The 18225-nt window shown below is 33.3% G+C and overlaps 1 protein-coding gene across 3 annotated transcripts in view; it reads right to left on the bottom strand.

Annotated features, from left to right (window-relative positions):
* Window positions 1-16470, bottom strand: part of LOC127706291 (B-cell CLL/lymphoma 9 protein-like) — a 69399-nt gene extending 52929 nt beyond the window's left edge. For 2 of the 3 annotated variants that reach the window (XM_052210801.1, XM_052210804.1), the window contains exons 1-2: window positions 16373-16460; window positions 308-422 (exon numbers count right to left, since the gene is read on the bottom strand). The gene's annotated coding sequence lies outside the window, so the exon portion shown is untranslated. Of the gene's footprint in view, window positions 1-307; window positions 423-16368 lie in introns of all 3 variants that reach the window. The other variant, XM_052210803.1, reaches the window with a different exon arrangement.
* Between the last annotated feature and the right edge of the window lie 1755 nt (window positions 16471-18225).

Here is an 18225-nt window from a genome sequence, read left to right as displayed (position 1 = left end):
TAATTCAGTGGTAAACCAGATGACAGTCTGACAGATCTGAAAAGCTCTCACAACTTACAACACACCTCTGTCAAGCTACTGTCCAAACATGGTCATTTTGTTCAGTAGTAGCAGATAAAGTGTAACATAAATATTTGTTGGACCAATTTTTGTAATGAAGACATGTTATTAACAGACTGTCATTCAAACATTTACAGTACTCACTGAATTTTGATATATAGGGGCTCAGAAATTTTGAATTTGAAATTTTTTTTAGTACAGAATATTTATTACATGATGTATATTAAATTATAAATATACATCTTACTTTTATATCAGTTCTTTTATCATCCAGTCTAAAACTACGATCACATTAGCATCCAAGTCACTGTCAACATCTCAAATTAATTCTTTAAATTTTATATTCTTTCTTTAAGCAAGTCCTGTAAAGAAAAAAATCAAAATGAGAACTTCCAAGTATATGTGCATGTATTAATAAGATGAAATATTTTTTTTTAAACACCAACTATTTAGGACACCACTAACATGTACACTGAATCCCATGTACCAGTTCAGAAATGATGTTGCATTTTGAGAATGTCACTGTTTTGGGAATTCTGATTGGTCTAATGTCACTTACGACTAATACTGAATGAAATGGACCAATTCACTGTCTCATTAACGGAATGTCACTGTTTTGGACATTCTGATTGGTCTAGATGTCACTTACTACTAACACTAAATGAAATGGACCAATTCAGAAAAACTGATGCATTATGGGAATGCCACTGTTTTTGGCATTCTGATTGGTCTAATTATCACTCACAACCAACACTGAATGAAATGAGCTAATTCAGAAATGGTGTTCACTGTTACATTATGGGAATTTGTATGACTGTAGATAATGTACTAATTGGTTGAATGTTGGTGAATTACGCCTTTTTCAGCACTACTGGCTATATCATGGCAGCCATATTGCCCTGAGAGAACCAATGACCTTAGGCAGGAAAACTGGCAATCCCAGTTAATTAAGATTGGAATTGAACACACCTACAACATGTGAGGCTCCAAACCCACAACCTAACTGTTGACAGGCTAGTGATACAATAGATGAACTACCTTGACCATTCTGCCACCAAGGCCCTGTACATGAACTACCTTGACCACTTTGCCACCGAGGCCCTGTAGATGAACAACCTTGACCACTCTGCCACCAAGGCCCTGTAGTTGAACTACCTTGACCACTCTGCCACCAAGGCCCTGTAGATGAACTACCTTGACCATTCTGCCACCAAGGCCCTGTAGATGAACAACCTTGACCACTCTGCCACCGAGGCCCTGTAGTTGAACTACCTTGACCACTCTGCCACCAAGGCCCTTTAGATGAACTACCTTGACCATTCTGCCAACGAGGCCCTGTAGATGAACAACCTTGACCACTCTGCCACCGAGGCCCTGTAGTTGAACTACATTGTACCTTGACCACTCTGCCACCGAGGCCCTGTAGATGAACAACCTTGACCACTCTGCCACCGAGGCCCTGTAGATGACTGATACATGTGCAAAATGTACACATAAATGTATATATATATATATATATATATATGGTACATTTTTAATGGCATGATCAGGGTTCAAGCAGCTGCTTCCAAATTTTGATCAGCTGGTTTCCTGAAAGGTCTGTTGAGGTGGTGCAAATTAAAACAGAAGAATATAAAAATAAGAAGATGAGGTGATTGCCAATGAGACAACTTTCCACCAGAGACCAAAATAAGCTATAAAGACTCCTGCATGACAAATGTAAAGCATTCAATAATGAGCCAAACCCTTACCAAAAAGTAAGCTATAAAGACTCCTGCATGACAAATGTAAAGCAATTCAAATGAGAAAACTAATAGCCTGATTTATGCACAGAACAATAAACGATGATCAAATATGATATACCGCAACAAAGAACAATCACTGAATTACAGGCTCCTGATGATGACTTGGGACAGGCACATACACTGATACTGATTATGGCAGGGTTAAACAAGTTTGTGGGTGCCCGACCCTCCCCCTGACCTGGGACAGCGGTGTAACCCATTTCCTAGAACTATAATTCTTCTGGCCTAATGCATATGGGTTACCTAGATTTAGGATAATGGTTGCAGCTCATGTAAAGTGTAAAGTGTTTTTTGTACTATAAACTTGGGGTGTGGTTTAAAGGTTTAAAGGTTTTATACATTCTTACCAGTTTTTAGCTGCATAACCTGTAAAAACCAAGCATAATTTTATACTTGATTTATTTTCCACTAAGTTAATTCATATAACATACACAATCATTTTTATAGGAAATAGCCTACAGGCAAATGTTTTACGACAGCCTCACTTATAAACCAAAACTTCTAACAAAGAAAATAAATTGATGCTTAATATTTAAATTACTTTTTATCTGATTTTATTCAACTAGAAAAAGTTATATAGACATACAGTGTCAATGTTACAATCTTATTTCGTTAAATGATTGACAGACACATGGGAAACAATTCTAATATACATGTATATAAAAAATAAAAGTATCCTTTAAATTTACTTTTTTCAAAATATGTCTGTTCAAAATAAGGCCACCCTTAAGAAAATCTTTGTTTGATGTTGCTTACCCATGCTTTCTAGGGTTGGGTAGGTAGGTAGATTCTTTTAATTTTTTGGCCAACTTATGCTAGTTACAAGTTTTAGACAAGAAAACGACGTTAGAGCAGAAAAAAATCTTTAAACTTTTTTTAGGTAGGCTGCTTTTTAGGTGGGTAGGTAGGCGACAACAAACAATGTAAATATAATTTTTGGCCTTTTATGGGTTGGGATCCCCAACACAACACCATCATTTCAAGTGCATGTAGGTAACAATTAGTCCCAACCAAACATGTACAAATGATATAGGTCACTGCTTAAACTACATGCACTAGTACAGAGTTCAATTCTGTAAGTTATATTTCTAATTAAATTCTAAAATGTACAATGGTGATGCATTGGTGTATGTAATGTTAATTGTGACCTAGCTTATGTGTCACCCTAATTCTAACACATAAATAAGCATGCCTCTGTTCAAAATTATGTTGAATGTTTCCAAGAGAACAAGGTACATATACATGTACAACCATGTACATAGAATTTACAGACAAGTCACTGTTCTTTTTTTCTTCATTTAGAATCATACATTCGATAAACTAATTAAATTAATCATGATATTCTTCAATTCTTTATTAACAGAACAGATATTAAGATAGGAATAAAATAATTCCATAGATCTATTTGTTGGTGATGGCTTTTTTGCTGTCATGGCTGTGTTCTTCAGACTTTCAAATTTAACACTTTTGTAACAACATTAGATGTAATTAACAAATGATCCATAAACATGTTAGTCACATCTATCTTTGTGGACTAGAACTTGCAGTAAGGACAGTAAATCAAGGTGTGAGTTTTTGCTCTGTGTTGAAGGTCTTACTGTGACTTTGAATTAAAGAACGGCATATCAAAGGTGCTGTTTCTTTGCTTTTGGGTTTTGTCAAATGGGTGTAGAGCTAATTCTGTCAAGAGTTATTATATCATAGCCCTTCTTTACAATTACATCCAAAGTCTGGTACGCCATTGCCATTTTTATCATTTTATAAAGTAACAACAAAATTTCCTCAGCCTGTCTGTAGCCTCAGTTGGGTTTATCCCGGACACAATAGACCTCACAAGTCTGGGTTTATCTTATTGATAATAAACACTATAAACTGGAAAACTGCCAACGGGTAAAAATGAAATATATTCTTACTCCAAAGAAATTCTATTACATTATTAAAGTCAATATAAGGTAGTCTAATGGTAATTACAAGCTAAATCATGATGTGTATTGTTTGTACTATTTATACTGTTACCAATCATCTACCATAACTGTTCATTTTACTGACGTAACTGTAATTCTTAATCGGAAAATTACAGAAAGATTTAAATCCTGTATTTAAATGAAAACTTACTTCTATAATGACTTGGATTCTATTTGAAAGGGAAGATCAAAATCAATAATTTCAAACTTATTTCGATTTACTGAGCCATATTAAATGATGTCAGTGGTGTGGCTTTTATTGGTTTCCATTTTTGGTCGTGATAAATTAATGAAATGATAAAAATAGAACTGAAGTTCTGTATGTACAGAAAAATCATTATTAGATTCAGAACTTGTCTTCTGGATAAACACTTCAAAATATCTGAAATATGGCTATTAAATATTATGTTGTTTTGCTTAAAGTATAAGCTTCTGCACTGTATGAAGGCAACCACTGTACCAGACAATATGGACAAAAACACTTTCTTGTGGTTCAGAGGATGGGAAATTGTACTAATATTATAAAAGAAATTTCAAGAGACTTATTGTCAATTTCTAGTATAGAATATTTAGTACTATATGGTTGTCACAAATTTTGATTGGCTCATTACTTATTTGTACGTACAATGTATGTTTGGTTTTTGTACTATCAGTAATAAATGTATGCAAACATTTGTACATACATGTATGAAAATGTAATTCATTATACAAATTATAGTATTAATAAACCCAGGTTCCATATAAAGTTGTAAGAAGTGTGTATTGTGAAGCTTTCACATCATTATGGCTATATAAAATGTGTCAGATGAATCTTGAGTATTGGCATACCTTATGAGGTGCAACTCTTACAAGTTTAAGCCATGATGATATAAATCCCAACAAAGAAAATCAAGTCTACACAGCTAGCTTAAGACTAATAAACCATCAATAACAAGATAAAGTGACAAGTTTTACCTAACTTAATGAAATTAATCATAATAAATAATACATACCGGTAATACATAGAAAAAGCCAAAAATATTGGACAGTACAAAAGTTTTTTGATATTTTGCAATAGAATAATAGTCAGGACCAGCAGATTTTCTTTAAGGATCACCAAGGAAAAAAAGATTTCGAGAACTATGCAAATGACTCTAGTCCTCCAAAAAGACAATCAACAAATGGTCCAGATAACCTGACTTTGAACAGGAGGTGGGGCTTCACCAGTTTCATGTGCACACAAACCTCTTCCTTTGCCTATCTAGACCATATGTCATAAGAGTATAACTATCAATAAATCAAAGCATTGTTAGTGCTGCGAGGGAATCAACCTGACAAGAACATCCATACATGATGTAATTTATAACAGGAGTCATTTCTTTGCAAAAGAGAGGTGAAAGATACCAAAGGGTCAATCAAACTCATAAGTCAAAAATAAAGTGGCAATAGAGTACACAAAACACAACATAGATTGATTGTTGGTTGCTTAATGTCTACACACAACATAGAAAACTAAAGACTGAGCAACACTAACCCCACCAATAACCAGGGGTGATCTCAGGTGCTCCGGAAGGGTAAGCAGATCCTGCTCCACATAGCACCCATCGTGTTGTATTCATATACATGCAGGCAGCTTTAGTTCAAATGTATCATTCTTAGGTAGATATTATTCTACCAGAATTTTTCTATTTTAACTCCAAAAAAAAAAAATTTTGTGTTTGGGGTTTCCCGACCGACCAGAACGTTTTATGATGATTTCTTCAAAAATGTTTTTTCAATATATTAGTTGTTTGAACCGCCAACTTTTTTCATAAAAAAATAATGGACAGAAATTTTAAAAGTCACAACTCTGTTCATTGACAAACTTTAAATGGCACAATTTCCAGTTACAGTATGTTTATACCAGAACCGGACTTGGTGAAATTTCCTGATTTCGAACAAAATAAAAAATGTTAAGTTAAAAAAAAATATACATTTCCGACCTACTGACCCTATTTTTTTTTGGAAGGAACACATATTTTTTTTGGCATAATATATAATATATATTAATTAACTTTTGTGAATAATTGTATAAAGCATCTGCATACATTGTGTATTTCTTCATTTCAATATCTGAGATTGAACTGTCACCTGTAAATTAAAGCAGTACCAATCTTTTTTAGCCAGTTGGACATTCTCAGTAATTAGATCGTATTAAACTTTTTTCACTGAACAAATAGTTGTAAGGCATTCAAATGCAGCCATTTAAAGCCAACTTCAAGCCAAATATCTGAGAATATCATTATTCAGTTTATCATGTCTTAAATTGTCATTTATAATTACATAAGGCCAATTGGTCTAGTATGCGCTATTTGGAAAGGCATTTTTGTGACCGTGAATGATAATTAACAGTTGGCGGGCTAATCATAACTACATGTAGTGTGCTCGAAGTTTGGTTGATGAAATGCATCTTTAAACCTGATATAACAATGTTCATGACAGCTTCACAATGAAAAACATTCAAAGAACTTCATGATATGAGATCCATTGAAGAAAAAAAATTTGTAAAAATCAAAAAATTCTGACATACATGTACATGTACCAACCCTATTGTTTGGGGGCATGCAACCAGAAACACACCTATCTTTTATTAGTCTATTTATATTTATTTCCAATTGTTACTGTCGCTAAGGGGGGGGGGGATAAAATAGACAAAGGAAAAGTAATTCATTTATCAATCAAAGTCCAATAACGAATACTATTTTGTTGATGAGATTTAATCAATTTTAGCAACATAAATCAATTGATGCAATGCATTTGCATTAAAATAATAATTGTAACAAAGAATATCTAACCAAATGTCTATTAATGCACACTTTTAGATATGTGTATTTTTCATTTTTGGATCATTATTCCTCTATCAGCTGTGCCATTCTTGAGTCTAAGTGTAGTCCTTTTTGTAAGAATACAGATTTCCGTCAATAGCTGGTGTGCTCCAATCCGTGGTTCATATAAATTTTTCAATGGCAAAGAAAATTTACAACATGAACATCTTTGACAAGCGATTTGGAAAAGAATAGGACGTTTTTCAGTGTTTTCAATAAGAGCCAGCAACTGAAATAAAATGCTTCGCTGGGGCGCAGCTTGATACGACCGCAGAGGTCGAACCCTGAACAGTTGGGGCAAGTATGGACACAACATTCAAGCTTGATACAGCTCTGAATTTGGATTGTTATTAAATATTTGACACAGCATAGGTTTCTGACACAGAAAGAATGTGGTCTAACAACTTGAATTTTTTTAATTTACCTATTATGGTCCAATGTCCAAAATCAAAATACATGGTTAGATTCAGCATATCAAAGAACACCATATATTCAATTTTTGTTAAAATCAAACAAAGTTTAATTTTGGACCCCAACTTGGACAAACTTGAAAACTGGGCCCATAATCAATAAAATGCTTCGCTGGGGCGCAGCTTGATACGACCGCAGAGGTCGAACCCTGAACAGTTGGGGCAAGTATGGACACAACATTCAAGCTTGATACAGCTCTGAATTTGGATTGTTATTAAATATTTGACACAGCATAGGTTTCCGACACAGAAAGAATGTGGTCTAAGAACTTGAATTTTTTTAATTTACCTATTATGGTCCAATGTCCAAAATCAAAATACATGGTTAGATTCAGCATATCAAAGAACCCCATATATTCAATTTTTGTTAAAATCAAACAAAGTTTAATTTTGGACCCCAACTTGGACAAACTTGAAAACTGGGCCCATAATCAAAAATCTAAACACATGTTTAGATTCAGCATATCAAAGAACCCCAAGAATTCAATTTTTGCTAAAATCAAACTAAGTTTAATTTTGGACCCTTTGGACCTTAATGTAGACCAATTTAAAAAACGGGACTTAAAATTAAAAATCTAAATACACGGTTAGATTTGGAATATCAAAGAACCCCAATAATTCAATTTTTGATGAAATCAAACAAAGTTTAATTTTGGACCCTTTTGACCTCAATATGAACCAATTTGATAGCGGGGCCCACAAATAAAAAATCTAAATTCATGGTTAGATTCAGCATATCAAAGAACCCCATATATTCAATTTTTGTTGAAATCAAAAAAAGTTTAATTTTGGACCCCAACTTGGACCAACTTGAAAACTGGGCCCATAATCAAAAATCTAAACACATGTTTAGATTCAGCATATCAAAGAACCCCAAGAATTCAATTTTTGTTAAAATCAAACTAAGTTTAATTTTGGACCCTTTGGACCTCAATGAAGACCAATTTAAAAAACGGGACCCAAATTAAAAATACGGTTAGATTTGGCATATCAAAGAACCCCAATAATTCAATTTTCGATGAAATCAAACAAAGTTTAATTTTGGACCAACTTGAAAACTGGGCCCATAATCAAAAATCTAAATACATGTTTAGATTCAGCATATCAAAGAACCCCATATATTCAATTTTTGTTGAAATCAAACAAAGTTTAAATACTGGACCCTATCTTGGACCAACTTGAAAACTGGGCCCATAATCAAAAATCTAAACACATGTTTAGATTCAGCATATCAAAGAACACCAAGAATTCAATTTTTGTCAAAATCAAACTAAGTTTAATTTTGGACCCTTTGGACCTCAATGTAGACCAATTTAAAAAACAGGACCCAAAATTAAAAACCTAAATACACGGTTAGATTTGGAATATCAAAGAACCCCAATAATTCAATTTTAGATGAAATCAAACAAAGTTTAATTTTGGACCCTTTTGACCTCAATATGAACCAATTTGATAGCGGGGTCCACAAATAAAAAATCTAAATACATGGTTAGATTCAGCATATCAAAGAACCCCATATATTCAATTTTTGTTGAAATCAAACAAAGTTTAATTTTGGACCCCAATTTGGACCAACTTGAAAACTGGGCCAAAAACCAAAAATCTAAATACATGTTTAGATTCAGCATATCAAAGAACCTCATATATTCAATTTTTGCTAAAATCAAACAAAGTTTAATTTTGGACCCTTTGGACATTAATGTAGACCAATTTGAAAACTGGACCCAAAATTAAAAATCTAAATACACTGTTAGATTCGGCATAACAAATAAATAAATGTGATCAAAGATTTTACAAATCTAATGCGCCATACTGTGCAATTAAAGATTACTTCTTGAAATTTTTCAATATTTGAAATTTGAAAAAAAAATAATATTTGAAGAATAATTCTTTTTAATTTCTGAAATCTGAAATGAGAAAAAATTGGCCCCCCACAATTTCTTTTTATCCCCCCCCCCCTTTTTCCCCCCAAAAAATTCTTTCCCTCAAGATATGGTCATAATCTCAATTCAAATTTCCAATGGAGTTGGCAACCATAATTACCCATTTGAATTTACCATAGTGCTAACTTAATCTATTTTATAATAGAATTAATAAAAATATAGTGTCAAATCTTTCATATGGATTTTTTTGTAAAAAAAAAAGATGAAAACATTTGCAGATATTTTTACTGGTCTTCCTTTATAAATATGCATTTCTTTAAACATAATTTAAAAGCAGTGTAAGGGAAGTAACCAAAACGTTGTATTTGGATTACCTCCCTTACACTGTTTTAGATTATCTTTATTGTTCATTAACCATTACTTTATACATAATTTAAAAGCAGTGTAAGGGAGATAATTTCAATGATGTATTTGATTTATCTCCCTTACACTGCTTTAAATTATGTTTTGTACTAAATTATTTGTCCATTAACCAAGACAACCTTGTTTTTCCCCCTTTTTTGCCCCTAATTCCTAAACGGTTTGAGCCATAACCCCCCAAAGCAAATCCTAACCATCCCTTTGTGGTATGGAAACTTGTAGTATAATTTCAGAGAGATCCATACACCGTTCCACAGTTATTGTCTGGAAACTAGAAAATGCTCATTTTTGGCCCTTTTTGGCCCCTAATTCCTTAACTGTTGGTACCATAACCCCCAAAATCAATCCCAACCTTCCTTTTGTGGTATTTAACCTTATGGTCAAATTTCAAAAAGATCCATTCACTTAAACTAAAGTTAGAGTGCGAAAACCAATATGTATTCGGACGACGACGCCGGACGACGACGACGCCAACGTCATACCAATATACGACCACAAAAATTTTTTTGCGGTCGTATAAAAATCTAAACACATGTTTAGATTCAGCATATCAAAGAACCCCAAGAATTCAATTTTTGCTAAAATCAAACTAAGTTTAATTTTGGACCCTTTGGACCTTAATGTAGACCAATTTAAAAAACGGGACTTAAAATTAAAAATCTAAATACACGGTTAGATTTGAAATATCAAAGAACCCCAATAATTCAATTTTTGATGAAATCAAACAAAGTTTAATTTTGGACCCTTTTGACCTCAATATGAACCAATTTGATAGCGGGGCCCACAAATAAAAATTCTAAATTCATGGTTAGATTCAGCATATCAAAGAACCCCATATATTCAATTTTTGTTGAAATAAAAAAAAGTTTAATTTTGGACCCCAACTTGGACCAACTTGAAAACTGGGCCCATAATCAAAAATCTAAATACATGTTTAGATTCAGCATATCAAAGAACCCCAAGAATTCAATTTTTGTTAAAATCAAACTAAGTTTAATTTTGGACCCTTTGGACCTCAATGAAGACCAATTTAAAAAACGGGACCCAAATTAAAAATCTAAAAACACGGTTAGATTTGGCATATCAAAGAACCCCAATAATTCAATTTTCGATGAAATCAAACAAAGTTTAATTTTGGACCCTTTTGACCTCAATATGAACCAATTTGATAGCGGGGCCTACAAATAAAAAATCTAAATACATGGTTAGATTCAGCATATCAAAGAACATCATATATTCAATTTTTGTTGAAATCATACAAAGTTTAATTTTGGACCCCAATTTGGACCAACTTGAAAACTGGGCCCATAATCAAAAATCTAAATACATGTTTAGATTCAGCATATCAAAGAACCCCATATATTCAATTTTTGTTGAAATCAAACAAAGTTTAAATACTGGACCCTATCTTGGACCAACTTGAAAACTGGGCCCATAATCAAAAATCTAAACACATGTTTAGATTCAGCATATCAAAGAACACCAAGAATTCAATTTTTGTTAAAATCAAACTAAGTTTAATTTTGGACCCTTTGGACCTCAATGTAGACCAATTTAAAAAACAGGACCCAAAATTAAGAACCTAAATACACGGTTAGATTTGGAATATCAAAGAACCCCAATAATTCAATTTTAGATGAAATCAAACAAAGTTTAATTTTGGACCCTTTTGACCTCAATATGAACCAATTAGATAACGGGGTCCACAAATAAAAAATCTAAATACATGGTTAGATTCAGCATATCAAAGAACCCCATATATTCAATTTTTGTTGAAATCAAACAAAGTTTAATTTTGGACCCCAATTTGGACCAACTTGAAAACTGGGCCAAAAATCAAAAATCTAAATACATGTTTAGATTCAGCATATCAAAGAACCTCATATATTCAATTTTTGCTAAAATCAAACAAAGTTTAATTTTGGACCCTTTGAACATTAATGTAGACCAATTTGAAAACTGGACCCAAAATTAAAAATCTAAATACACTGTTAGATTCGGCATAACAAATAAATAAATGTGATCAAAGATTTTACAAATCTAATGCGCCATACTGTGCAATTAAAGATTACTTCTTGAAATTTGAAAAAAAAATAATATTTGAAGAATAATTCTTTTTAATTTCTGAAATCTGAAATGAGAAAAAATTGGCCCCCACAATTTCTTTTTATCCCCCCCCCCCCCTTTTTCCCCCAAAAAAATTCTTTCCCTCAAGATATGGTCATAATCTCAATTCAAATTTCCAATGGAGTTGGCAACCATAATTACCCATTTAAATTTACCATAGTGCTAACTTAATCTATTTTATAATAGAATTAATAAAAATATAGTGTCAAATCTTTCATATGGATTTTTTTGTAAAAAAAAAAGATGAAAACATTTGCAGATATTTTTACTGGTCTTCCTTTATAAATATGCATTTCTTTAAACATAATTTAAAAGCAGAGTAAGGGAAGTAACCAAAACGTTGTATTTGGATTACCTCCCTTACACTGTTTTAGATTATCTTTATTGTTCATTAACCATTACTTTATACATAATTTAAAAGCAGTGTAAGGGAGATAATTTCAATGATGTATTTGATTTATCTCCCTTACACTGCTTTAAATTATGTTTTGTACTAATGTATTTGTCCATTAACCAGGACAACCTTGTTTTTCCCCCTTTTTTGCCCCTAATTCCTAAACGGTTTGAGCCATAACCCCCCAAAGCAAATCCTAACCATCCCTTTGTGGTATGGAAACTTGTAGTATAATTTCAGAGAGATCCATACACCGTTCCACAGTTATTGTCTGGAAACTAGAAAATGCTCATTTTTGGCCCCTTTTTGGCCCCTAATTCCTTAACTGTTGGTACCATTACCCCCAAAATCAATCCAAACCTTCCTTTTGTGGTATTTAACCTTATGGTCAAATTTCAAAAAGATCCATTCACTTAAACTAAAGTTAGAGTGCGAAAACCAATATGTATTCGGACGACGACGCCGGACGACGACGACGACGACGCCAACGTCATACCAATATACGACCACAAAATTTTTTTGCGGTCGTATAAAAATCCGCCGCCTATTGCATGTATTGTGTCGGCTATTAATTTATTGACAAAAATTTGACATACATGAAAATCGCGTAGTCAGGATCTGTTGTACATCTTTTTTGTACTGACTGGTTCTGAGTCGTCCGCCAGTCGTAAATAATACAATAGTAAACCTTACCAGTTTCAAATCTTTTTAGCCTTTGAAACAAAGCAATAAAATCTGTACAAATCGAGATTGATGTTGCCGCGGATATTTCAGAAATCTCGTTACAAACTAAAACATGAAGAGAACGATCAGTGACTACTTTCAGCGTGAGACGGCTTTAATATAAAGTAAAGCAAATATAAGAAAGCTCGCTTTGTGAAATCTTACATGGATTTAAACTTTTGTGCATTTATGTATCTTATTGTATAATCGCCAGAGTATAAAGTAAAATAAAACATGGTGAAATCAGTCAGCATCTGACGAATTCTAGTCACTTCAGCACCTGGATAAATCGGCACACTATATAGTTAATTCGGCACCTAGTCAAATATATGTTGAATATATATTGCAGGAATCTCCATGGATGAAAATTTAACGATGGAGGAACTTACACCATGACAAAACCTGTGTCTATAATGTGGCGTGATCGAAATTATATTTCATTCCTCCCTTTCCATGTAAGGAATGGTGAACTGACTGATATATTGCATTTTTTAATTATTTCATCATAGAATAACAATATTTTCATTAATTGTCATTTGTAACAATTCCAATGCCAAGCCTGCATGGCTCCGGTATGATCCCCCTTAGTCAAGAATGACCACAAGCTGTCCTTAAGGTTCCCAAGTCGTTTTCTTGCTATTTTGGTAATTGTTTAGGGCTTAAATCGGGGGGGGGGGGATCTTTTCTTCACTGTCAAATTCAGAAGTTTTGAACTGGTATCGACGATTTGCTGCATTAACAACAAGAAGTTTCATACCTGTTTTGTAAAACGTTGAATAATTGGAGGGCAAACATTTACAACTTAAAATGTTTAAATGACTTTAAATTGCAAATTTTATACTTTATAGTAATATAATACGCAACATGCATCTTTCGTTTCTGAATGGAAACTGGATGTATCAATTTGATTGTAAACAACAAAATGAATTCGGAATTACGATACGAAATTTCTTCAGATTATCAAGTTGCAGTTAATATTCATGTATTTACTTTTAAACTTGTAAATTGATTGAATATAATCGATAATTGCTGTACTTGTGTTATTTGGCATGAAATTATGTTCTGTTTTACGTCTTATTTTGTACTCGTTTAAAAGGGGGGATGCTGATTACGTAAGTCCACATAAAACCACGTTTGGCTTGTTTAACTTTTTTCTTTGTAACTGGATTTAAAATTTATTTTTTAATCTAAATTTTCATTAGCACTTGCTGAAACGTAATTAAATAATGCAACCCATCATCTATCTTGATCAAGTGATCTCCTGTTAGGTGTGTCAATCTACCTGTACAAGTGATTAGCGATCTTTAGCCGGATATCCCTCAGCCTCAGGGCTTTAAAACTGTAATCAGGAGGATCCTTTGAATTATAATACAATAAACCCAAGGTTATGCAATTACATGCAATTGATTATAACAAAAATGGCAGCGGCTAGCAAATTGAAAAACAAATTTTGACAATAGCGGGATAATTTGACAATGGCAGAAGATAATTTAACAATGGCAGGGATCATTTGACAATGGCAGAAGATAATTTAACAATGGCAGGGATCATTTGACGATGGCGGAAGATATGTTAACAATGGTGGTGCGACATCATAAAACAGGTCATGGAGATCCCTGTATTGTTTTCTGTATTTTAAGCAAAAAGATTAAAATAAAGAAGGGGGATGGCCAGAATTATTGTTTATTATCAAGTTCTTTTTGTTTCTTTGCGTATTTTCTTCGGGCAACTTTATGTGTATTCAAGGTATTGGATGTTTATTATGCATGTTTTAACCAGTTGATATTGATGACAGGGACTCATAGTTTGCCCTTTTATTGCTTTTAATTTTTTCATGATTAAACAACAGCTTGGGTAATGGCTTCATTGTTTTTTATTTAAGTTTTTGAAGAGCAGGTAGGCCCTGAAAAATAACTTCAAAATTGCTAAATCTCTTTTCGGACCCCAGACCCCTCGCCAAAATGATTTTGCCTCCTACTCTGAAAATATTTCCTCTTATTCTAAAACTACATGTAAATGAAAACACTGTTTTTAATGCCAAACATTACCTGTAAGGCAATTCGAATTATGTTCCAATTAAGTAATAAATACATTTTTCCTAAAATCAGAATCTTTTGATGTATATAGGAGTACAACAAAATGTACCAAGACAAGGGCCTTAAGTGACAGAAAATATTTGATTTGTATATGTATATTTGTTTCTTTGAATAAAATATAATCAATCTACAAAGTCAATGCTTTCAACACATTTTTCTAAAGAATTAAATTGCTGATGACAAAAGTGACTGTCCAGAACCAGATAACTAGATATCGCTTTTGGCGGTCTGGAAAAGCAAAGTGAGGGACAGGAAAGCGACTCCTTAGCCAAGGTCGCCAAGTAGTATAAGCCCTGCATTTTGAATAAATTCATAAGATTTACTTAAAATCTGATGTGCTTTGTCTTTTAGATGTATTCTTTTTTATTTGGAACATCATCCCTATAGCTAATGTTCATGTACATGTATGTATATTCCTACTTTCATTTGGAGTCCAACCATAAGATTGTTTACATGTGAATTTTTGTGTAAAGAGAGATAACTCATTCATTTTCAAAATATTGAAAGAAAAAAATGGTAAAGGATTCCGCACACCATGTTTCTTTTTGAATATAATTTGTAGTTGCAATGTTGAAATTTTTATTCCCATGGTCGACACATAAAATTCAACTTTTAAAAATCATAACTTCCCTTTACTCTTCCTTCATGTTCTTGAGCCGTGATATTAAGGCAGTAGGGGGAGCAGTAGGAATCCCTTCAATTGTAATTGCTGGAATCAAACTTGGTCTTCACCAAACTCTCTACATTAATCGCACTTCAATTAAATTATGTGATTGGTTTTACGCTGTTAAGTGGTGGACCCCTATGGATGGGTCAGTTAGTTTCATCGGGGTACCATGATGTCACGTCTTCTATTATTGTTATTATATTTCATTATTTATACAAAACTTGGTAGGAAAAGTCATGTGTGCAATACACTTTTTATAAGGTTCGCTATTGTTGATGTTATTAACCACTCTCAACTTCATGGATTTTCCTGTAAATTTTTTATGTCACAATGCTAATGTTAAAACACAGTCCAATGTTCAATGACACAATTTCTGCAGATTGACCTTGTCTCATTCTTAAAAAAGAACTGGAAAATGGTTTAGTATTACTCTGGGTTGTACAGAAATAAAACAAATCCATATATCTCGGAAGTGTTTTGTTTACAAACTAAAATGCCTACAAAGAGAATTTTGATTAATAAAAAAAGATTTTTTTTGAAAGACGGGTTGAACTGGAACCAATCCATTTTCTTCCTTGAAGAAAGGAGTGAGAGCTGGAGTGTTCTTTTCTGTGACCAGAAAAACCAACCTCCTTTATCATATTTACCAAGTTTGTAAAACAACGAACTGCTGCTGACAACAGCCATCAAATTTGGCAGGTGAAAATAATCAATGATTTAAAGTTTCTATGATATTCTAAGGTGAACCTTTACAATATAAACACGAGTATTCGTTATTGTTTTGAAGGCAGTCTTCCCTTTTCACTCGAATTTGAAGCTCAAAAACAGTGAATTAATGTCTGATTAAACAAAAGAAACAAAATTGGATTGTGCAGATACTATATGTATATGTTATTATTGTGTACTGAATGCATACCTACTTGATACAATCGCTTATATTCATGAACTTGCAGTTTTTCGTTTCACTTTATGAGTTCAATATCCATGCACATTTTTTGACCTCCATATTGGAATAGTTTAAAGTCACGTGATCAAAAGTATTGATTTCATTGGTGATAATAATAAAATCGAATTTCGCGCAAAAAGAACAATAGACAGAAAAACGACGAAATCATTATTATCATGCATTATGAAACACAGTGTGACTTGTGGAATGGGAACTGCCTGTACCTTCCAGAGTACCTGATTTCAAATCTGTTTTGAAAATGAAGTCTAAATAAATTTAACTAGTAATTAAACTTTACATTGTTTCGTATCGCATTCATGGCTACGCATTTTGATAAATAGCTGGGGGATATAAACACGAAAAGGCTTAAGCATTGTATAAAATCGGACATGTTTATAACGCAGACAACGCAAGTTCTACTGGGCTTTTCAACCGTGAGTCTGGTCGACATCGATACCATATTAATGAAAACAATTATACAAAAACTTGATTAAAACTGGGACTATTATATAATTAAACTGACAAATATCCTCAATATACCAATAGCTCTAATTACACTTATTTTGACAGTTTTTCACCTTTTATTTAAGAAACAGGCAAAAGTTTACATTCTGTTCTGGATTATTTGTAGATGTATGCATATTTGAGGGGCCTGATGGGTTATTTTCGTTCTTACGGTGATCGGCTCATTTTCGCTATCGTGATCCGTTTTTCTACAGATTTTTTTTTTTATATTTTCGTGATCCGTGATCAGGGAAATTTATTTTCTGTGAATCGTGATTGACAAAAAAATCAACTCGTGAATCGTAATGAGACCCCCCCCCACCATCAGGCCCCTCATATCATTTAGCATATTTATTATATAGTTCCACAAAACTAATCAGTTTTCAATGAATCCGGCATACTGAAATCATTGCCATATAAAAATGGGTTTGATCATACCACAGGTTTCACGACAGATCTCCGCAGCATTGGCGGATCAGGGGGGGGGGGGGGGGGGGGGGGTCGGCAGAGGCGGATTTAGAGGGTTTTTCAGGTGGCCCGGGCCCCACTTTTTTGGGGAAAATTTGGTTGATTATATAGGGAATCACTGAAGCATGACTGGAGCGGGCCCCCACTTATATTCAGCATGACCCCCATTAGGTTGGAAATAAAAATATCATGCCTGATCACACATGGAAATAAGTTATCCCCAACATGTTAAAAATATTTGCTCGCTACATTTACAAAGGTATACAAGATATAAATAATCTAGAAAAGCAGTTCGGAGTGGACGCCTACATTTAAAAAGTGTTTGTTCTTCTTCACTTGAATTTTTATTACAGTAGTATTATCAGTGGTTGTTCCAGAAGAGCGTTCACATACAACCCTTTTAGACCGGAAAAATGACAGTTTTTTTAAATCGTCCCAAAAGCAGGTTGCCGACATACGTCGGCACCGTGATTATTTTACCGTTTTGGACAATCAAAACCCTCTTTTCTAGGTCCCTGAATCCACTCGTGATAGTAATGCTATTATACCGTAAGTTTCAATAGATCCAAAACTCTTAACTTCATTCTGACAGTTTTAATAGTGTTGTTGTTATATAGATAAATTTTGAAATTTTTAATTTACAAAATAGGAAATAAAACAATATATAGTGTGAAGTGGAATGTGTATCTTACTATAAAGGTGATCTATATCATGAATTTTAAATTACTGGACGACCAGTTGATTCGTGCATTGTTCTGTGTCACTTTTTGGACATGCAGAGAGTAATTATTCTGGCCCTGGTCTGAGTGAAAATAAACAATCCGTCCCCCTTTAACTTCGGTTGGAAATAATTAT

Source organism: Mytilus californianus, unplaced genomic scaffold, assembly GCF_021869535.1.
Source record: "Mytilus californianus isolate M0D057914Y unplaced genomic scaffold, xbMytCali1.0.p SCAF_6, whole genome shotgun sequence".
Classification (NCBI taxonomy): domain Eukaryota; kingdom Metazoa; phylum Mollusca; class Bivalvia; order Mytilida; family Mytilidae; genus Mytilus; species Mytilus californianus.
Note: the sequence above shows the minus strand (reverse complement) of the source record. Positions and strands in the feature narration are given on the sequence as shown.